The sequence below is a fragment of the Mercurialis annua genome, linkage group LG1-X, assembly GCF_937616625.2.
Source record: "Mercurialis annua linkage group LG1-X, ddMerAnnu1.2, whole genome shotgun sequence".
NCBI lineage: Eukaryota > Viridiplantae > Streptophyta > Magnoliopsida > Malpighiales > Euphorbiaceae > Mercurialis > Mercurialis annua.
In genome coordinates, this window is record NC_065570.1 from 26,557,532 (window position 1) to 26,582,697 (window position 25,166).

A 25,166-nucleotide genomic window follows, 5' to 3' on the forward strand; every position below is an offset into this window, starting at 1 on the left:
GTTACGAAACAAAACCAAACGTTTCACCTTTTTAGCGATTTTAGCCTAACGTTTATAAACATTACGAAACTAATTCAAACGTTTCCCCATTTTAGCGATTTAAGCCAAACGTTTAAAACGTTACGAAACAAATCCAAACGTTTAACCTTTTTAGCGATTTAAGGCAAACTTTTACAAACGTTACGAAACAAATCCAAACATTTCGCCTTTTCTGCTATTTAAGCAAACCTTTTACAAACGTTACGAAATAAATCCAAACGTTTCACCTTTTTTCCGATTTAAGCCAAACGTTTACAAACGTTATGAAACAAATCCAAGTGTTTCACATTTTTTAGCAATTTAAGCCAAACGATTACAAACTTTACCAAACAAATCCAAACGTTTCCCCTTTTTAGCAATTTAAGCCAAACGTTTACAAACGCTACGAAACAAATCCAAGGTTTTCACCTTTTTAGCCATTTAAGCAAAACGTTTACAAACGTTACGAAACTAATCCAAACGTTTCCTCATTTTTAGCGATTTAAGCCGAACGTTTACAAACGTTACGAAAAAAAAAACCAAACATTTCAGCTTTTTAACGATTTTAGCCAAACGTTTACAAACATTACGAAACAAATTCAAACGTTTCCCCATTTTTGCGATTTAAGACAAACGTTTGAAACGTTACGAAAGAAATCCAAACGTTTCACCTTCTTAGCGATTTAAGCCAAACGTTTACAAACGTTACGAAACAAATCCAAAAGTTTCACATTTATAGCAATTTAAGCCAACAATTTACAAATATTACGAAAGAAATCCAAATTTTTAAGACGTTACGAAATAAATCCAAAGATTTAAAACGTTACGAATCAAATCCAAACGTTTCACATTTTTAGAGATTTAAGCTAAACCCTTACAAACGTTACGAAACAAATCAAAGCATTTCACCTTTTTAGCAATTTAAGCCAAACGTCAACAAAGGTTACGAAACAAATCCAAATGTTTTAAAAATTTGCTTTAGATCCGGCGAGGCAAGAAGCAGTTGGACCAGTAGTTCGGGAAGCTTGACGTTCTAAAGCCCCGACGTATTTTTGGATAAGCGTTTTCTGTGAGTTTATATGATTTGCTTTAACAGTATTTACTTAAGCAATTTTTTTATATTGCTTATTATTTGAACTGCATGTTTTATATGCGAAACTTTTATACGAATTGCATATGCTTGGTTTGAAACCAGTATTGATCCGATGGAACGTGCTACCTATTGGGCGACAATAGGACTGTGTGATCACCAGTTTTGATATAACTCAGCTGGGAGCTGATGATGAATATGAAATTTACGATTGGGTTTATGATTTTGATACGAGAGAGCACTCGGCTACGGTGTAGTCTGGAGTCCCCGTATCTAGTGGCTGGGCCACCAGCGAGTTGGACTCGCGATTGATATTTATGATTGGGTTAATCGATCGATTATTAGTATGTTTGAGGATTAAGGTTTCAATCGGATCCTGTACTTGGCTGCATATGATTGATTACGGTTTTATGTTTTATTTGAATACTTACTAGTAAATGTATGAACTCACTCAGTATATCCCAATATACTGACCCCTCACAGACTTCCTTTCAGGTTAAAGACGCTTTGAAGCAACGGACTTCTATCCTACTTCCAGAAGTCTGTATTTTTGAGTATGTAAAGAAACAGTACTTTACTCTTAGAGCTGCAGTAGATAAGTATTTTCTCAGTCAGCTTGTATGTAAAGTTTTCTGTAAATATTACTTTAATGTTTTGAAGTATATATGTTTTACGCTTCCTGCGTTGTGATATTTGTGATTGCCAGAAGATATATGTGCCTGGCATGTGTTTCTGCATGACACGTGTCTATGTATGTCATGCATGACGTTTATGTTTCGCGAAAAATTATTTTACGATTTTAGGCTTGCTACGGGTTTCGGAGCAACCACCCCCATTCCCTAGCGCCGGTCTCGGCCCTGAGATTAGGTCGTGACAATGTTGGTATCAGAGCATGGTCCAGTTACCATTGCTTATGTCAGAAGAATGATTTATTTTCCTAGGAATCTACTGCAGCACATAGAGTTCGAATCTTGTCTTTGTTACGTACTCATTTGATTTTTAAACTTTCAGCTTTCCCTCTAGGATGTGAGTCTGTCTTACGTGTGTGTTCGCTTGTGATGAGATGTGTGTTTAATACGGTATGCGTTTGCGATAATATGTGATTATGTGGCTAAGTAACGTTGTTGTCTTGGTCAGGATGTCTGACCAACGACAAGAGGTAGAGCGGGCTGCCGCTGCAGCACGTAACGTTATAGAAGGGGCGCATGACGTCCATCCAGAAGCTCAAGATGAGTCTTCTGTTCAGGGAGGAGGTGGTGGCTAAGAGGCCCAGGCGCAGGCACCTGGAGTGCAAGCGCAAGCCCAGCAACCTAATGTTGTGGGTTTCGATCTGAATCAGTTTCTTACGGGAATTGCGGCTATGCAAGCCAATCAGGCTGAGGTGCATAACATGCATCGTGAACAATTACAGCAACAGCAGTTGCGTAACGTTGCTTTCACTGACCGAGATATCGTTTTGGCCTATATGCACCTCAAGCCAACTAAGTTTGACAGTACAGGCGATGCTCTCGATTTCCTCGAAGAAGTAGAACGTAATGCTCGACGCCTGGAAGCTAATGAGAGACAGACCATCATTATGGTGGAAATATCATTGAAAGGACCTGCGAAAGATTGGTTTCAGCAGCACATTCAGCCAACCATGGATACTATGACCTGGGCTGAATTTGCAAACCACTTTAGGGAATACTTTTTACCCTATGCGGTGACAGAGAGTTATCATAGTCAGTGGTTGACCCTGAGTAGAGGCAATCGGTCTGTGCAAGAGTATGTGACGGAGTTCACTAGAGTGAGTAGGTTTGCACCAGACCTGACTACAGACCCAGTCAGAGTGAACTCAAGGTTTGTAGAGGGTCTAGGAGCTGAATTTGTGAGTCTGACGTCTGATATCGGAAGAACCCTAGTGCAATTGATCGATAGCGCTAGGCAAATGGAAGTCTCTCTGATTCGTTTTGGAAGGATTCCCGATCCTTCCAATGTTGCGCCTGTGAGGAGTGATGTGTTTCGTAGCGTACAGAGCGTACCTACTCAATCATATGCTAGGAGTTATTCTCGACCTCCATCACGTCAGCAGAGAAATAAGAGAGCTCGGTATGGAACTAGAGTTAGTACTTCAGGCACCGGATTTAGTGCCAGATCGATGAGTGACATGGGAGGCGGAGTTCCTATATGTTTGAACTGTAATAAGAGACATTATGGCGCGTGCTACATTGCTACTGGAGCGTGTTTTAACTGTGGTCAACGGGGCCATTTTGCTAGAGACTGTCCAAGGCAGATGCCCCAGGGTTCGATGACTACTGTAGTACAGCCTTCTTATCAGCAGCAGAGAACTGCGCAGCAGATAGCGTCAGGATATGATTAGACAGGAAGTACCTTTACTGGCCAGAGAGGCCGTGGTTATGCGAATCGAGGAGGCAGAAATGGCGTAGGACGTGGTACTGGCCAGACTTCGCAAGCTGGTTGGAGTCAGGCTAGGGTCTTTGCACTGAATCCTCAGGAGGCTCAGGCTTCCAATGCAGTGGTGCAAGGTACCTTTCCTATCGCTTCTCAAGACGCACTAATTTTATTTGATCCGGGCGCTACGCATTCGTTTGTTTCTCCTAGTTTTGCTAGTAAGTTAGAAGTGCAACCAGCGTATCTTAGAAATCCCTTGTCCGTAGCTACCCCAGTTGGAGAAAGTGTGGAAGTTAGTATCGTTTACCCGTCTTGTCCTGTGAATGTTCAAGGACGAGATTTGTTAGTTGACTTAATATTACTCGAAGTATTAGCTTTTGATGTCATACTAGGAATGGATTGGTTAGCTCAGCACTACGCTAATGTGGATTGCCGCAAGAAGACGGTAACGTTTAACACGCCTGGAATTGAAACGGTTTCAATTCAGGGTGATAAGATGGAATCTTCTACGAGTATTATTTCAGCTATTAAAGCTTGTCGAATGTTGAAGAAAGGATGTCAAGGATTCTTAGCGATAGTACGAGACGTGGAGAAGAAAGGTGCAACTTTAAGCGACGTACCAGTGGTGTCAGAGTATCCAGACGTTTTTCCACAAGAATTACCTGGATTACCTCCAGATCGCGAGATTGAGTTTTGTATCGAATTGGCTCCCGGCACGAAGCCGATATCGATACCTCCTTATCGGATGGCGCCAGCAGAACTCAAAGAACTTAAAGATCAACTAGAAGAATTGTTTGATCGTGGTTTCATCAGACCGAGTGTATCCCCGTGGGGTGCACCAGTGCTATTCGTGAAAAAGAAGGATGGATCGCTTCGACTATGTATTGATTATCGACAGCTGAACAAGGTAACGATCAAGAATAAGTATCCGTTACCTAGAATCGATGACCTATTCGATCAGTTACAAGGAGCGAAGTACTTCTCCAAGATTGACTTGAGATCAGGCTATCATCAGCTGAAGATTCGTGATGATGATGTTCAAAAGACTGCTTTCCGAACTCGATATAGACATTATGAATTCCTCGTTATGTCATTCGGATTGACGAACGCCCCAGCAGCCTTCATGGATTTGATGAATAGAATATTCAAACCGTACTTGGATCAGTTCATGATCGTGTTCATCGACGACATTTTAATTTATTGACGTTCAGAAGAAGAGCATGCTCAACATCTGCGGATAATACTACAGACGCTAAGAGAGCATCAGCTTTACGCCAAATTCTCTAAATGTGAATTTTGGCTAACGGAAGTGGCATTCTTAGGTCATGTGGTTTCACAAAGCGGCATTAAGGTTGATCCAAAGAAGATTGAAGCTGTGATAGAATGGAAACGGCCTGAATCAGTTACGGAAGTTAGAAGCTTCCTTGGTTTAGCGGGATATTATAGACGATTTGTACAGGTTTTTTCGAAGATCGCTGTACCTTTAACGATGTTAACTCAGAAGAACGCGAAATTCAACTGGACGGACCCGTGTGAACTTAGTTTTCTGAAATTGAAAGAGTGTCTGACGACGGCACCAGTTTTAGCACTACCAGAAGGAACAGAAGGATTCACAGTTTACTGTGATGCATCAAGAGTTGGACTAGGATGTGTCCTTATGCAACATGGTCGAGTAATTGCGTATGCCTCACGACAGCTTAAGAAGCACGAATCGAATTATCCGACGCATGATCTAGAGTTAGCAGCGGTGATTTTTGCGCTGAAGATTTGGAGACATTATTTATACGGTGCCACGTGCGAGATATTTACGGATCATAAGAGTCTCAAGTACATATTTGACCAACGAGAGTTGAACTTCAGACAGCGGAGATGGATGGAAATATTGAAAGATTACGACTGCACGATACAATACCATCCAGGCAAGGCCAACGTCGTGGCAGATGCCTTAAGCAGGAAGTCGGCAGGAAGTCTCGCGCACGTTTCAACGACATGGCGGAGACCATTAATCAATGAGATTCACACAATGTTTAGCCAAGGGGTTGAATTCGAGATTTCATCTCTCGGAAACCTAATGGCTCAGCTAACAATACGATCGACGTTGATAGATCAGATCAAAGAGTTGCAAGCGGACGACCCTCAATTGAAGCATCTAATTGAGGAAGTACAACAAGGAAAGAGTCAAGATTTCAGTATCGTCAACAGAATACTGAAATACGACAATCGAATGTGCGTTCCAGATGTGGAAGGCTTAAGACAGAAGATCATGGAAGAGACCCATGAAACGATGTATAGCGTTCATCCTGGTTCCACGAAGATGTACCATGACATCAAGACAACGTATTGGTGGAGCGGAATGAAGAAAGATATTGCAGAGTTCGTGGCAAAATGCCCGACTTGTCAACAAGTCAAGTTGGAGCATCAGCGACCATACGGTTTTCTTCAGCCCTTACCCATTCCAGAGTGGAAGTGGGAGCAAATTACGATGGATTTCGTAGTCGGACTACCTAAGACGCAGAAAAGATTTGACTCTATTTGGGTAATCGTGGATCGTTTGACGAAGTCAGCACACTTCATTCCGATCAAGACGACGTTTTCTGCAGCAAAGTTGGCAGAGATTTACATCGATAAGATCGTAAGCCTACACGGAGTTCCCGTGTCAATCATTTCAGATAGAGGTTCCGTATTTACCTCTCATTTCTGGAAGAGTCTACAAGACGCGTTAGGAACGCGATTGAATTTCAGCACTGCTTTTCATCCTCAGACAGACGGCCAGTCTGAACGGACGATTCAAACGTTAGAGGATATGCTTCGACTATGTGTACTAGATTTCGGAGGTAGTTGGGATACGTACCTACCTTTAGTCGAATTCGCCTACAACAACAGTTACCACTCGAGCATCGAGATGGCTCCATACGAAGCATTATACGGGCGTAAATGTCGATCCCCTATCTGTTGGGATGAAGTCAGCGAACAGAAGCTCACTGGGGCAGAGATCATTCAGATTACGTCAGAGAAAGTACCGTTGATTAAGCAGCGATTGAATACTGCTTCCAGTCGACAAAAGAGTTACGCGGACCCCAAGAGAAAAGACATTGAATTTCAGATCGGAGATTATGTCTTCCTCAAGGTATCACCGATGAAGGGAGTTATTCGTTTCGGAAAGAAGGGTAAATTGGCACCGAGATATGTCGGACCTTACCAGATCGTAGAACGCATAGGCTCGGTTGCCTATAAGCTGGATTTGCCACAAGAAATGTCGCAAGTTCATCATGTCTTCCATATTTCCATACTTCGGAAATATGTACCAGACCCTTCTCGAATAATTCAACCGCAAGTGGTGGACGTAAGCGAAGAACTGACTTACGAAGAACGGCCAGTGCAGATTGTCGACACGCAGATACGACAATTACGAACGAAGAGAATTCCAATGGTGAAAGTTCTTTGGAGAAGTCAATCTGTAGAAGAGTGCACGTGGGAGACAGAAGAGAATATGAGGCAGAAATACCCATATCTGTTCACTCAAGGTACGTGGCTAATTTTAAATTCGAGGACGAATTTATTTTAAGGGGGGTGAATGTAATACCCCAAAATATTTTAAGATAATTACGTCGTGCCACGTGTCGTGATTTCCGATAAATTAAATAAAAGAGAATTTAATTTAATTATATCGGAAATTTAGAATAAATTTTAATAAGTTAATTAGCGGGATTTGGGGATTTGACTTCAGAAATTAATATAAAATAATTTATAAATCCCGTAATGGATTTTATTTCACCAAAGTCCACAAAATAATTTATAGTATTTATGTTAAAAGTTCCGAATCGATCGGAGATTGTTTAAAATTTGGACGCGAATAGGTTATGGACTAAATTGAAACTTTTGAAAAGTTTCAAGGATCAAAGTGCAAATTAGCCAGGTTATATATCATTTCCTTCAGATGAAGGAATCACCAGATCCTTCTTCTCCTTCTTCGTTCATTTCTTTCAAACGGCGATAACGTACGGTTCGTCGCGCGGTTTCCGTTTCTCGTCCGTTTCCGACGTTCTATAACTCCAAACGATCGTATTTCGACGCGTAAGCACGGTAAGCTTGACGTTTTACCGTTCTGTTGATTATATTTTGAGTTATATCGATTCAAAGTTTTAGGCCACGAAACGATTTTATCGTTTATTTGATTATAGGATCGTAGTTGGGTGTTTTGAAGTTAGAAATAGCGTTTTGGATACGTTTTGAGCGTTTTGGCGCGTTGAAGCTCGTCGGAAATCGATTCCCGGACAAAACCTCGTGGCTGTGCGTCGCACAGCCGAACTGTGCGAACGCACAGCAGGACTGTGCGAACGCACAGTCAACTGTGCGAACGCACAGTCAGGTGACCGTGCGAACGCACAGTCACACCGTGCAGACGCACAGTCCCCTGTGCAATCGCACAGGCAGACGTGCGTACGCACAGTGTTTTTGCCAATCGACCTAGTTTTCGAGAAATTATATACGCGCATATCGAGATTTGAAATGGATTAGTAATTGATTAATGTGAGACATTAACCTAATGAGGTTAAAAGAGAACTGAGTTAAAAGTGATATTTTATCCATAAACGAGTTTGATACAGTTTATCGGGATAATCACGTGAGAGGCACGGCGGTTAATAAAGTTCAGTGTGTCTAGTCTCGAGTCTAGAGTCAATCTTAGAATAGGGTTCTAACTCAAGTCAAATGTTTTAAAAATTTGCTTTAGATCCGGCGAGGCAAGAAGCAGCTGGACCAGTAGTTCGGGAAGCTTGACGTTCTAAAGCCCCGACGTATTTTTGGATAAGCGTTTTCTGTGAGTTTATATGATTTGCTTTAAAAGTATTTACTTAAGCAATTATTTTATATTGCTTATTATTTGAACTGAATGTTTTATATGCGAAACTTTTATACGAATTGCATATGCTTGATTTGAAAACAGTATTGATCCGATGGAACATGCTACCTATTGGGCGACAATAGGACTGTGTGATCACCAGTTTTGATATAACTCAGCTGGGAGATGATGATGAATATAAAATTTACGATTGGGTTTATGATTTTGATACGAGAGAGCACTCGGCTACGGTGTAGTCTGGAGTCCCCGTATCTAGTGGCTGGGCCACCAGCGAGTTGGACTCGCGATTGATATTTATGATTGGGTTGATCGATCGATTTGAGGATTAAGGTTTTAATCGGATCCTGTACTTGGCTGCATATGATTGATTACGGTTTTATGTTTTATTTGAATACTTACTAGTAAATGTATGAACTCACTCAGTATATCCCAATATACTGACCCCTCACAGACTTCCTTTCAGGTTAAAGACGCTTTGAAGCAACGGACTTCTATCCTACTTCCAGAAGTCTGTATTTTTGAGTATGTAAAGAAACAGTACTTTACTCTTAGAGCTGCAGTAGATAAGTATTTTGTCAGTCAGCTTGTATGTAAAGTTTTCTGTAAATATTACTTTAACGTTTTGAAGTATATATGTTTTACGCTTCCTGCGTTGTGATATTTGTGATTGCCAGAAGATATATGTGCCTGGCATGTGTTTCTGCATGACACGTGTCTATGTATGTCATGCATGACGTTTATGTTTCGCGAAAAATTATTTTACGATTTTAGGCTTGCTACGGGTTTCGGAGCAACCACTCCCATTCCCTAGCGCCGGTCTCGGCCCTGAGATTGGGTCGTGACAGTTTCGAAACAAATCCAAATGTTTCACAATTTTAGCGATTTAAGCCAAACCTTTACAAACGTTACAAAACAAAACCAAGCGTTTCACCTTTTTAGCAATTTAAGCGAAACGTTTAAAAACGTTACGAAACAAATCCAAGCGTTTCACCTTTTAAGTAATTTAAGCCAAACGTTTATAAACGTTAAGAAAGAAATCCAAACGTTTAAGACGTTATGAAACAAATCCAAAAGTTCCATCTTTTTAGGAATTTACGACAAACGTTTACAAATGTTACGAAACAAATCCAAGCGTTTCATCTTTTTAGCAATTTACGACAAACGTTTACAATCATTACAAAACAAATCCAAGTGTTTCACCTTTTTAGCAATTTAAGCTAAACGTTTACAAACGTCACGAAACAAATCCAAGCGTTTCACCCTTTTAGCAATTTAAGCCAAACGTTTACAAACGATATGGAACAAATCCAAACGTTTCACCTTTTTAGCTATTTATACCGATTGTTTACAAACGTTACGAAACAAAACCAAACATTTCACCTTTTCAGCGATTTTTGCCTAACGTTTATAAACATTACGAAACTAATTCAAACGTTTCCCCATTTTAGCGATTTAAGCCAAACGTTTAAAACGTTACGAAACAAGTCCAAACGTTTAACCTTTTTAGCTATTTAAGGCAAACTATTACAAACGTTACGAAACAAATCCAAACATTTCGCCTTTTAGCAATTTAAGCCAAACCTTTACAAACATTACGAAACAAAACCAAGCGTTTCACCTTTTAGCAATTTAAGCGAAACGTTTAAAAACATTATGAAACAAATACAAGAGTTTCACCTTTTTTGTAATTTAAGCCAAACGTTTACAAACATTACGAAACAAATCCAAGCGTTTCATCTTTTTAGCAATTTACGACAAACGTTTACAAACGTTACGAAACAAATCAAATGTTTCACCTTTTCAGTGATTTAAGCCAAACGTTTACAAATGATACAAAACAAATCCAAGTGTTTCACCTTTTTGGCGATTTAAGCCAAACATTTACAAACGTTACGAAACAAATCCAAAAGTTGCACCTTTTTAGCGATTTAAGCCGAACGTTTACAAATGTTACGAAAGAAAACCAAATGTTTCACCTTTTAAGCGATTTAAGCCAAACGTTTACAAAGCTTAGGAAACAAATCAAAATGTTTTACCTTTTTAGCAATTTAAGCCAAACGTTTACAAATGTTACGAAACAAATCCAAGTGTTTCACCTTTTTAGAAATTTAAGCTAAACCTTTACAAGCGTTACGAAACAAATCCAAGTGTTTCACCTTTTTAGCAATTTAATCTAAACGTTTACAAACGTCACGAAACAAATCCAAGCGTTTCACCTTTTTAGCAATTTAAGCCAAACGTTTACAAACATTATGGAACAAATCCAAACGTTTCACCTTTTTAGCTATTTATACCGATTGTTTACAAACGTTACGAAACAAAACAAAACGTTTCACCTTTTTAGCGATTTTAGCCTAACATTTATAAACATTACGAAACTAATTAAAACATTTCCCCATTTTAGCGATTTAAGCCAAACGTTTAAAACGTTACGAAACAAATCCAAGCATTTCCCCTTTTTAGCAATTTAAGCTAAACGTTTTACAAACGTTACGAAACAAATCCAAACGTTTCACCTTTTTTCCGATATAAGCCAAACGTTTACAAACGTTATAAAACAAATCCAAGTGTTTCACATTTTTTTGCAATTTAAGCCAAACGATTACAAACTTTACCAAACAAATCCAAACGTTTCCCCTTTTTAGCAATTTAAGCCAAACGTTTACAAACGCTATGAAACAAATCCAAACGTTTCACCTTTTTAGCCATTTAAGCAAAACGTTTACAAACGTTATGAAACTAATCCAAATGTTTCCTCATTTTTTAGCGATTTAAGCCGAACGTTTACAAACGTTAAGAAACAAAACCAAATGTTTCAGTTTTTTAACGATTTTAGCCAAACATTTACAAACGTTACGAAACAAATTCAAACGTTTCCCCATTTTTGCGATTTAAGCCAAACGTTTGAAACGTTACGAAACAAATCCAAACGTTTCACCTTCTTAGCGATTTAAGCCAAATGTTTACAAACGCTACGAAACAAATCCAAAAGTTCAACGTTTATAGCAATTTAAGCCAACAATTTACAAATATTACGAAAGAAATCCAAACGTTTAAGACGTTACGAAATAAATCCAAAGATTTAAAACGTTACGAAACAAATCCAAACGTTTCACATTTTTAGAGATTTAAGCTAAACCCTTACAAACGTTACGAAACAAATCAAAGTATTTCACCTTTTTAGCAATTTAAGCCAAACGTCAACAAAGGTTACGAAACAAATCCAAACGTTTCACCTTTTTATCGATATAAGCCAAACGTACAAACGATATGAAACAAATGCAAACATTTCACCTTTTCAGCGATATACGCCAAACCCTTACAAACGTTACGAAACAAATCCAAACGTTTCGCCTTTTCAGCTATTTAAGCAAAACTTTTACAAACGTTACGAAACAAATCCAAACGTTTCACCTTTTTAGCGATTTAAGCCAAACATTTACAAACGTTACCAAACAAAACCAAACGTTTAAAACGTTTCTAAACAAATCCAAATGTTTCACAATTTTAGCGATTTAAGCCAAACCTTTACAAACGTTACGAAACAAAACCAAGCGTTTCACCTTTTTAGCAATTTAAGCGAAATGTTTAAAAACGTTACGAAACAAATCCAAGCGTTTCACCTTTTAAGTAATTTAAGCCAAACGTTTATAAACGTTACGAAAGAAATCCAAACGTTTAAGACGTTACGAAACAAATCCAAACGTTTAAAACGTTACGAAACAAATCCAAACGTTTCACATTTTTCGAGATTTAAGCTAAACCTTTACAAACGTTACGAAACAAATCAAAGTGTTTCACCTTTTTAGCAATTTAAGTCGAACGTTAACAAAGGTTACGAAACAAATCCAAATGTTTCGCCTTTTTAGCGATTTAAGCCAAACGTACAAACCAGACGAAACAAATGCAAATGTTTCTCCTTTTCAGCGATCTACGCCAAACTTTTACAAACGTTCCGAAACAAATCCAAATGTTTCGTTTTTTCAGCTATTAAAGCAAAACTTTTACAAACGCTACGAAACAAATCCAAAAGTTTCCCCTTTTTAGCGATTTAAGTCAAACGTTTACAAACTTTAACAAACAAAACCAAACGTTTAAAACGTTTCGAAACAAATCGAAATGTTCACAATTTTAGCGATTTAAGCCAAACCTTTACAAACATTACGAAACAAAACCAAGCGTTTCACCTTTTTAGCAATTTAAGCGAAACGTTTAAAAACGTTACGAAACAAATCCAAGCGTTTCACCTTTTTTGTAATTTAAGCCAAACGTTTACAAATGTTACGATACAAATCCAAGCGTTTCATCTTTTTAGCAATTTACGACAAATGTTTACAAACGTTATGAAACAAATCAAATGTTTCACCTTTTTTGTGATTTAAGCCAAACATTTACAAATGATACAAAATAAATCCAAGCGTTTCACCTTTTTAGCGATTTAAGCCAAACATTTACAAACGTTACGAAACAAATCCAAACGTTTCCCCATTTTAGCGATTTCAGCTGAACGTTTACAAACGCTACGAAACAAAGCGAAACGTTTCACCTTTTTAGCAATATAAGCCAAATGTTTACAAACGTTAAGAAATAAAATCCAAACGTTTCACCTTTTTAGCGATTGAAGCCAAATGTTTACAAACGTTACGAAACAAATCAAAATGTTTCAAATTTTTAGCTATTTATGCCAAACGTTTACAAATGTTACGAAATAAATCCAAATATTTCACCTTTTTAGCGATTGAAGCCAAACGTTTACTAACGTAATGAAACAAATGCAAGTGTTTCACCTTTTTAGCAATTTAAGACAAACGTTTACAAAAGTATCGAAACAAATCCAAGCGTTTCACCTTTTTAGCAATTTAAGCTAAACGTTTACAAATGTCACGAAACAAATCCAAGCGTTTCACCTTTTTAGCAATTTAAGCCAAACGTTTACAAACGTTATGGAACAAATCTAAACGTTTCACCTTTTTAGCTATTTAAACCGATCGTTTACAAACACTACGAAAAAAATCCAAACGTTTCACCTTTTTAGCGAATTAAGCCAAATGTTTACAAACGCTACGAAAAAAATCCAAACATTTCACCTTTTTAGCGAATTAAGACAAATGTTTACAAACGGTATGAAACAAGTCCAAGCGTTTCATCTGTTTAGCAATTTAAGCCAAACGTTTACAAACGTTATGAAACAAATCCAAGCATTTTAACTTTTTAGCAATATAAGCCAAACAATTTCAAAATTTACGAAACAAATCAAAACTATTCACCTTTTTAGCAATTTAAGCCAATCGTTTACAAACGTTACGAAACAAATCCAAGCATTTCACATTTTTAGCAATTTAAGCCAAACGTTTACAAACGTTACGAAACAAATGCAAACGTGTCACCTTTTTAGCGATTTAGGCCAAATGTTTATAAACGTTTCGAAACAAATCCAAATGTTTCACCTTTTTAGCGATTTAGGCCAAACGTTTATAAACGTTTCGAAACAAATCCAAATGTTTCACCTTTTTTGCAATTTAAGCCGAACGTTTACAAATGTGACGAAAAAAAACAAAACGTTTCACCTTTTTAGCGGTTTAAGCCAAACGTTTACAAACGTTCCGAAACAAATCCAAACGTTTCAGCATTTTAGCGATTTAAACCAAACGTTTACAAACGGTACGAAACAAATCCAAACGTTTCACCTTTGTAGCGATTTAAGCCAAACGTTTACAAACGTTTCGAAACAAATCCAATTGTTTCACCTTTTTTGCAAATTAAGCCGAACGTTTACAAACATGAAGGAAAAAAACCAAACGTTTCACCTTTTTAGCAGTTTAAACGAAACGTTTACAAACGTTCCGAAACAAATCCAAACGTTTAAGCATTTTAGCGATTTAAGCCAAACGTTTACAAATGGTACGAAACAAATCCAAACGTTTCCTCTTCTTAGCAATTTAAGCCAAATGTTTACAAACGTTACAAAACAAATCCAATCGTTTGTCCTTTTTAGCAATTTAAGCCAAACGTTTACAAATGTTATGAAACAAATCAAAGTTTTTCACCTTTTAGCAATTTAAGCCAAACGTTTACAAAGGTTACGACGCAAATCCAAGTGTTTCACCTTTTTAGCAATTTAAGCCAAACGTTTACAAACGTTACGAAACAAATCCGAGTGATTCACATTTTTAGCAATTTAAGCCAAAGGTTTACAAACGTCAGGAAACCAATCCAAGCATTTCACCTTTTTAGCAATTTAAGTCAAACGTTTACAAACGTTATGAAACAAATTCAAACGTTTCCCTTTTTTAGCGATTTAAGCCGAATGTTTACAGATGTTATGAAACAAAACCAAACGTTCCCCCCTTTTAGCAATTTACGCCAAACGTTTACAAATGTTACGAAACAAATGAAAGTGTTTCACATTTTTAGCAATTTAAGTCAAACGCTTACGAACGTATGGAAACAAATCCAAGCGTTACACCTTTTTAGCTATTTAAGTCAAACGTTTACAAACGTTATGTAACAAATCCAAACGTTTCCCCTTTTTAGCGATTTAAGCCAAACATTTACAAACGATACGAAACAAATCTAAATGTTTCACCTTTTTAGTGATTTAAGCAAAACGTTTACAAATGTTACAAAACAAATTCAAAAGCTTCACCTTTTTAGCGATTTAAGCCAAACAATTAAGATGTTACGAAACCAATCCAAACATTTAAAACGTTACGAAACAAATCCAAACGTATCATCATTTTGGCGATTTTAGCCAAACGTTTAAAACATTACCATGCAAATCCAACCGTTTCAACTTTTTAGAAATTTAAGCCAAATGTTTACAAACGTTACGAAACAAATCCAAGTGTTTCACATTTTTAGCAATTTAAGTCAAACGTTTACAAACGTAAGGAAACAAATCCAAGCGTTACACCTTTTTAGCAATTTAAGTCAAACGTTTACAAACTATATGAAACAAATCCAAACGTTTCCCCTTTTTAGCGATTTAAGCCGAACGTTTACAGATGTTACGAAACAAAACCAAACGTTTCCCCCTTTTAGCGTTTTACGCCAAACGTTTACAAATGTTACGAAACAAATCAAAGTGTTTCACCTTTTTGCAATTTAAGCCAAATGTTTACAAAGGTTACGAAACAAATCCAAACGTTTCCCCTTTTTAGCGATTTAAGCCAAATTTTTACAAACGATACGAAACAAATCTAAACGTTTCACCTTTTTAGTGATTTAAGCAAAACGTTTACAAACGTTACAAAACAAATTCAAAAGTTTCACCTTTTTAGCGATTTAAGCCAAACAATTAAGACGTTACGAAACCAATCCAAACATTTAAAACGTTACGAAACAAATCCAAACGTTTCATCATTTTGGCGATTTTAGCCAAACGTTTAAAACATTACCACGCAAATCCAAGCGTTTCACCTTTTTAGAAATTTAAACCAAACGTTTACAAACGTTACGAAACAAATCCAAGTGTTTCACATTTTTAGCAATTTAAGTCAAACGTTTACGAACGTAAGGAAACAAATCCAAGCGTTACACCTTTTTAGCAATTTAAGTCAAACGTTTACAAACGTAAGGAAACAAATCCAAGCGTTACACCTTTTTAGCAATTTAAGTCAAACGTTTACAAACGTTATGAAACAAATCCAAACGTTTCCCCTTTTTAGCGATTTAAGCCGAAAGTTTACAGATGTTATGAAACAAAACCAAACGTTTCCCCCTTTTAGCGTTTTACGCCAAACGTTTACAAATGTTACGAAACAAATCAAAGTGTTTCACCTTTTTGCAATTTAAGCCAAATGTTTACAAAGGTTACGAAACAAATCCAAACGTTTCCCCTTTTTAGTGATTTAAGCCAAAGATTTACAAACGATACGAAAAAAATCTAAACGTGTCACCTTTTTAGCGATTTAAGGAAAACGTTTACAAACGTTACAAAACAAATTCAAAAGTTTCACCTTTTTAGCGATTTAAGCCAAACAATTAAGACGTTACGAAACCAATCCAAATATTTAAAACGTTACGAAACAAATCCAAACGTTTCATTATTTTGGCGATTTTAGCTAAACGTTTAAAACATTACGACGCAAATCCAAGCGTTTCACCTTTTTAGAATTTTAAGCCAAACGTTATGAAACAAATCCAAGTGTTTCACATTTTTAGCAATTTAAGTCAAACGTTTACGAACGTAAGGAAACAAATCCAAGCGTTACACCTTTTTAGAAATTTAAGCCAAACGTTTACAAACGTTACGAAATAAATCCAAGTGTTTCACATTTTTAGCAATTTAAGTCAAACGTTTACGAACGTAAGGAAACAAATCCAATTAGCAATTTAAGTCAAACCTTTACAAACATTATGTAACAAATCCAAACGTTTCCCCTTTTTAGCGATTTAAGCCAAACGTTTACAAACGATATGAAACAAATCTAAACGTTTCCCCTTTTTAGTGATTTAAGCAAAACATTTACAAACGTTACCAAACAAATTCAAAAGCTTCACCTTTTTAGCGATTTAAGCCAAACAATTAAGACGTTACGAAACCAATCCAAACATTTAAAACGTTACGAAACAAATCCAAACGTTTCATCATTTTGGCGATTTTAGCCAAACGTTTAAAACATTACGACGCAAATCCAAACGTTTCACCTTTTTAGAAATTTAAGCCACACGTTTACAAACGTTACGAAACAAATCCAAGTGTTTCACATTTTTAGCAATTTAAGTCAAACGTTTACGAACGTAAGGAAACAAATCCAAGCGTTACACCTTTTTAGCAATTTAAGTCAAACGTTTACAAACGTTATGAAACAAATCCAAACGTTTCCCCTTTTTAGCGTTTTAAGCCGAACTTTTACAGATGTTATGAAACAAAACCAAACGTTTCCCCCTTTTAGCGTTTTACGCCAAACGTTTACAAATGTTACGAAACAAATCAAAGTGTTTCACCTTTTTTCAATTTAAGCTAAATGTTTACAAAGGTTACGAAACAAATCCAAACGTTTCACCTTTTTAGCGAATTAAGCCAAATGTTTACAAACGCTACGAAAAAAATCCAAACGTTTCACCTTTTTAGCGAATTAAGCCAAATGTTTACAAACGGTATGAAACAAGTCCAAGCGTTTAATCTCTTTAGAAATTTAAGCCAAACGTTTACAAACGTTATGAAACAAATCCAAGCATTTCAACTTTTTAGCAATATAAGCCAAACAATTTCAAAAGTTACGAAACAAATCCAAACTATTCACCTTTTTAGCAATTTAAGCCAAACGTTTACAAACGTTACGAAAAAAATCCAAGCATTTCACATTTTTAGCAATTTAAGCCAAACGTTTACAAACGTTACGAAACAAATGCAAACATTTCACCTTTTTAGCGATTTAAGCAGAACGTTTAAATTGTTACGAAACAAATCCAAACGTTTCACTTTTTAGCGATTTAAGCCTAACGTTTAAAACGTTACGAAATAAATCCAAACGTTTCACCTTTTTAGCGATTTAAGCCAAACGTTTATAAAGGTTTCGAAACAAATCCAAATGTTTCACCTTTTTTACAATTTAAGCCGAACGTTTACAAATGTGACAGAAAAAAAAAACGTTTCACCTTTTTAGCAGTTTTAGCCAAACGTTTACAAACGTTCCGAAACAAATCCAAACGTTTCAGCATTTTAGCGATTTAAACCAAACGTTTTACAAACGGTACGAAACAAATCCAAACGTTTCACCTTTTTAGCGATTTAAGCCAAACGTTTACAAACGTTTCGAAACAAATCCAATTGTTTCACCTTTTTTGCAATTTAAGCCGAATGTTTACAAACATGAAAAAAAACCAAACGTTTCACCTTTTTAGCGGTTTAAACCAAACTTTGACAAACGTTCTGAAACAAATCCAAATGTTTAAGAATTTTAGCGATTTAAGCCAAACGTTTACAAATGGTACGAAACAAATCCAAACGTTTCCTCTTCTTAGCAATTTAAGCCAAATGTTTACAAACGTTACAAAACAAATCCAATCGTTTGTCCTTTTTAGCAATTTAAGCCAAACGTTTACAAATGTTATGAAACAAATCAAAGTTTTTCCCCTTTTAGCAATTTAAGCCAAACGTTTACAAAGGTTACGACGCAAATCCAAGCGTTTCCCCTTTTTAGCAATTTAAGCTAAACGTTTACAAACGTTACGAAACAAATCCAAGTGATTCACATTTTTAGCAATTTAAGCCAAACGTTTACAAATGTCGGGAAACAAATCCAATCATTTCACCTTTTTAGCAATTTAAGTCAAACGTTTACAAACGTTATGAAACAAATTCAAACGTTTCCCGTTTTTAGCGATTTAAGCCGAATGTTTACAGATGTTATGAAACAAAACCAAACGTTTCCCCCTTTTAGCGATTTACGCCAAACGTTTACAAATGTTACGAAACAAATGAAAGTGTTTCACCTTTTTGCAATTTAAGCCAAATGTTTACAAAGGTTACGAAACAAATCCAAATGTTTCATCATTTTGGCGATTTTAGCCAAACGTTTAAAACATTACCACACAAATCCAAGCGTTTCACCTTTTTAGAAATTTAAGCCAAACGTTTACAAACGTTACGAAACAAATCCAAGTGATTCACATTTTTAGCAATTTAAGCCAAACCTTTACAAACGATACGAAACAAATCCAAACGTTTCACCTTTTTAGCGAAATAAGCCAAGAGTTTACAAACGTTACGGAACAAATCCAAACGTTTCACCTTTTTAGCTATTTAAGCCAAACGATTACAAATGTTACGAAACAAATCCAAATGATTAACCTTTTTAGCGATTTAAGCCAAACGTTTACAAACGTTACGAAACAAATCCAAACGTTTCACCTATTTAGAGAATTAAGCCAAACATTTAACAAAACAAAATGTTTAAAACGTTACGAAACAAATCGAAACGTTTCACATTTTTAGCGATTTAAACCAAACGTTTACAAACATTACGAAACAAAACCAAACGTTTCACCTTTTTAGCAATTTAAGCCAAACGTTTACAAACGTTACGAAACAAATCCAAGCGTTTCACCTTTTTAGCAATTTAAGTCAAACGTTTGCAAAAGTTACGAAACAAATCTAAACATTTCACATATTTAGCGATTTATGCCAAACATTTACAAACGTTACGAAACAAATCCAAATGTTTCCCCTTTTTAGCGATTGAAGCCAAACGTTTAGAAACGTTTGGAAACAAATCCAAACGTTTCACCTTTTTAGCGATTGAAGCCAAACGTTTACAAACGTTACATAACAAAACATTTAAAACGTTACGAAAAAATCCAAACGTTTCACAGTTTTAGCGATTTAAGAAAATTCTTTAGAAACGTTACGAAACAAAACCAAGCATTTTACCGTTTTAGTAATTTAAGCCAAACGTTTACAAATGTTACGAAACAAATCCAAATGTTTCTCCTTTTTATCGATTTAAGCCAAACGTTTACAAACGTTACGAAACAAATCCATGCGTTTCATCTTTTTAGCAATTTAAACCAAACTTTCTGAAACAAATCCAAGCGTTACACCTTTTTAGCAATTTAAGCCAAACGTTTACAAATGTTACGAAACAAATCCAAGCGTTTCACCTTTTTAGCAATTTAAGCCAATCGTTTACAAACGTTACGAAACAAATCCAAACGTTTCACCTTTTTAGCGATTTAAGCCAAACGTTTACAAACTTTACAAAACAAAAACCAAGTGTTTCACCTTTTAAGCAATTTAAGCCAAACGTTAAGAAATGCAACGAAACAAAATCGAAGCGTTTCACCTTTTTAGCAAATTTAGCTAAACTTTTACAAATAGTACGAACCAAATCCAAACGTTTCATCTATTTAGCAATTTAAGCCAAATGTTTACGAAACAAATCCAAGCGTTTCACATTTTTAACAATTTAAGCCAAACGATTACAAACGTTACGAAACAAATCCAAACGTTTCACCTTTTTAGCAATTTAAGCCAAACGTTTACAAACGCTACGAAACAAATCCAAGCGTATCACCTTTTTAGCAAATTAAGCAAAACGTTTACAAACGTTACAAAACTAATCCAAATGTTTCCCCTTTTTAGAGATTCAAGCCGAACGTTTACGAACATTACGAAACAAAACCAAATGTTTCAACTTTTTAGCGATTTTAGCCAAACGTTTACAAACGTTACGAAACAAATTCAAACGTTTCCCAATTTTGCGATTTAAGCCAAACGTTTGAAACGTTACGAAACAAATCCATACGTTTCACCTTTTTTGTGATTTAAGCAAAACATTTACATACGTTACGAAATAAATCCAAACGTTTCACGTTTTTAGCAATTTAAGCCAACAGTTTACAAACGTTACGAAACAAATCCAAACGTTTAAGACGTTACGAAACAAATCAAAACGTTTAAAACGTTACGAAACAAATCCAAATGTTTCACATTTTTAGAGATTTAAGCTAAACCCTTACAAACGTTACAAAACAAATCAAAGAGTTTCACCTTTTTATCAATTTAAGCCAAACCTTTACAAAGGTTACGAAACAAATCCAAAAATTTCCCCTTTTTTGCGATTTAAGCCAAACGTTTACAAACGATACGAAACAAATCCAAACGTTTCACCTTTTTAGCGATTTAAGCCAAGCGTTTACAAACGTTATGGAACAAATCCAAATGTTTCCCCTTTTTAGCAATTTAAGCCAAACGTTTACAAACGATACGGAACAAATCCAAACGTTTCACTTTTTTAGCTATTTAAGCCAAGCGTTTACAAACGTTATGGAACAAATCCAAACGTTTCCCCTTTTTAGCCAAACGATTACAAATGTTACGAAACAAATCCAAACGATTAACCTTTTTAGCGATTTAATCCAAAAATTTACAAATGTTACGAAACAAATCCAAACGTTTCACCTATTTAGCGAATTAAGCCAAACATTTAACAAAACAAAATGTTTAAAACGTTACGAAACAAATCAAAACGTTTCACATTTTTAGCGATTTAAACCAAACGTTTACAAACATTACGAAACAAAACCAAACGTTTCACCTTTTTAGCAATTTAAGCCAAACGTTTACAAACATTACGAAACAAATCCAAGCGTTTAACCTTTTTAGCAATTTAAGTCAAACGTTTGCAAAAGTTACGAAACAAATCTAAACATTTCACATTTTTAGCGATTTATGCCAAACATTTACAAACGTTACGAAACAAATCCAAATGTTTCCCTTTTTAGCGATTGAAGCCAAACGTTTAGAAACGTTTGGAAACAAATCCAAACGTTTCCCCTTTTTAGCGATTTAAGCCAAACGTTTACAAACGTTACAAAACAAAACATTTAAAACGTTACGAAAAAATCCAAACGTTTCACAGTTTTAGCGATTTAAGAAAATTCTTTAGAAACGTTACGAAACAAAACCAAGAATTTTACCGTTTTAGTAATTTAAGCCAAACGTTTACAAATGTTACGAAACAAATCCAAACGTTTTTCCTTTTAGCGATTTAAGCCAAACGGTTACAAACGTTACGAAACAAATCCATGCGTTTCATCTTTTTAGCAATTTAAACCAAACTTTCTGAAACAAATCCAAGCGTTACACCTTTTTAGCAATTTAAGCCAAACGTTTACAAACGTTACGGAACAAATCCAAACGTTTCACCTTTTTAGCAATTTAAGCCAAACGTTTACAAACGTTACGAAACAAATCCAAACGTTTCACCTTTTTAGCGATTTAAGCCAAACGTTTACAAACTTTACAAAACAAAAACCAAGTGTTTCACCTTTTTAGCAATTTAAGCCAAACGTTAAGAAATGTAACGAAACAAAATCGAAGCGTTTCTCCTTTTTAGCAAATTTAGCTAAACTTTTACAAATAGTACGAACCAAATCCAAACGTTTCATCTATTTAGCAATTTAAGCCGAATATTTACGAAACAAATCCAAGCGTTTCACATTTTTAACAATTTAAGCCAAACGATTACAAACGCTACGAAACAAATCCAAACGTTTTACCTTTTTAGCAATTTAAGCCAAACGTTTACAAACGCTACGAAACAAATCCAAGCGTATCACCTTTTTAGCAATTTAAGCAAAACGTTTACAAACGTTACAAAACTAATCCAAATGTTTCCCCTTTTTAGAGATTCAAGCCGAACGTTTACGAACATTACGAAACAAAACCAAATGTTTCAACTTTTTAGCGATTTTAGCCAAACGTTTACAAACGTTACGAAACAAATTCAAACGTTTCCCAATTTTGCGATTTAAGCCAAACGTTTGAAACGTTACGAAACAAATCCATACGTTTCACCTTTTTTGTGATTTAAGCAAAACATTTACATACGTTACGAAATAAATCCAAACGTTTCACGTTTTTAGCAATTTAAGCCAACAGTTTACAAACGTTACAAAACAAATCCAAACGTTTAAGACGTTACGAAACAAATCAAAACGTTTAAAACATTACGAAACAAATCCAAATGTTTCACATTTTTAGCGATTTAAGCTAAACCCTTACAAACGTTACAAAACAAATCAAAGAGTTTCACCTTTTTATCAATTTAAGCCAAACCTTTACAAAGGTTACGAAACAAATCCAAAAATTTCCCCTTTTTTGCGATTTAAGCCAAACGTTTACAAACGATACGAAACAAATCCAAACGTTTCACCTTTTTAGCGATTTAAGCCAAGCGTTTACAAACGTTATGGAACAAATCCAAACGTTTCCCCTTTTTAGCAATTTAAGCCAAACGTTTACAAACGATACGAAACAAATCCAAACGTTTCACTTTTTTAGCGATTTAAGCCAAGCGTTTACAAACGTTATGGAACAAATCCAAACGTTTCACCTTTTTAGCCAAACGATTACAAATGTTACGAAACAAATCCAAACGATTAACCTTTTTAGCGATTTAATCCAAAAATTTACAAATGTTACGAAACAAATCCAAACGTTTCACCTATTTAGCGAATTAAGCCAAACATTTAACAAAACAAAATGTTTAAAACGTTACGAAACAAATCGAAACGTTTCACATTTTTAGCGATTTAAACCAAACGTTTACAAACATTACGAAACAAAACCAAACGTTTCACCTTTTTAGCAATTTAAGCCAAACGTTTACAAACGTTACGAAACAAATCCAAGCGTTTCACCTTTTTAGCAATTTAAGTCAAACGTTTGCAAAAGTTACGAAACAAATCTAAACATTTCACATTTTTAGCGATTTATGCCAAACATTTACAAACGTTACGAAACAAATCCAAATGTTTCCCCTTTTTAGCGACTGAAGCCAAACGTTTAGAAACGTTTGGAAACAAATCCAAACGTTTCACCTTTTTAGCGATTTAAGCCAAACGTTTACAAACGTTACAAAACAAAACATTTAAAACGTTACGAAAAAATCCAAACGTTTCACAGTTTTAGCGATTTAAGAAAATTCTTTAGAAACGTTACGAAACAAAATCAAGCATTTTACCGTTTTAGTAATTTAAGCCAAACGTTTACAAATGTTACGAAACAAATCCAAACGTTTCTCCTTTTTAGCGATTTAAGCCAAACGTTTACAAACGTTACGAAACAAATCCATGCGTTTCATCTTTTTAGCAATTTAAACCAAACTTTCTGAAACAAATCCAAGCGTTACACCTTTTTAGTAATTTAAGCCAAACGTTTACAAACGTTACCGAACAAATCCAAGCGTTTCACCTTTTTAGCAATTTAAGCCAAACGTTTACAAACGTACGAAACAAATCCAAACGTTTCACCTTTTTAGCGATTTAAGCCAAACGTTTACAAACTTTACAAAACAAAAACCAAGTGTTTCACCTTTTTAGCAATTTAAGCCAAACGTTAAGAAATGTAACGAAACAAAATCGAAGCGTTTCTCCTTTTTAGCAAATTTAGCTAAACTTTTACAAATAGTACGAACCAAATCCAAACGTTTCATCTATTTAGCAATTTAAGCCAAATGTTTACGAAACAAATCCAAGCGTTTCACATTTTTTAACAATTTAAGCCAAACGATTACAAACGCTACGAAACAAATCCAAACGTTTCACCTTTTTAGCAATTTAAGCCAAACGTTTACAGACGCTACGAAACAAATCCAAGCGTATCACCTTTTTAGCAATTTAAGCAAAACGATTACAAACGTTACAAAACTAATCCAAATGTTTCCCCTTTTTAGAGATTCAAGCCGAACGTTTACGAACATTACAAAACAAAACCAAATGTTTCAACTTTTTAGCGATTTTAGCCAAACGTTTACAAACGTTACGAAACAAATTCAAACGTTTTCCCAATTTTGCGATTTAAGCCAAACGTTTGAAACGTTACGAAACAAATCCATACGTTTCACGTTTTTTGTGATTTAAGCAAAACATTTACATACGTTACGAAATAAATCCAAACGTTTCATGTTTTTAGCAATTTAAGCCAACAGTTTACAAACGTTACAAAACAAATCCAAACGTTTAAGACGTTACGAAACAAATCAAAACGTTTAAAACATTACGAAACAAATCCAAATGTTTCACATTTTTAGCGATTTAAGCTAAACCCTTACAAACGTTACAAAACAAATCAAAGAGTTTCACCTTTTTATCAATTTAAGCCAAACCTTTACAAAGGTTACGAAACAAATCCAAAAATTTCCCCTTTTTTGCGATTTAAGCCAAACGTTTACAAACGATACGAAACAAATCCAAACGTTTCACCTTTTTAGCGATTTAAGCCAAGCGTTTACAAATGTTATGGAACAAATCCAAACGTTTCCCCTTTTTAGCAATTTAAACCAAACGTTTACAAAC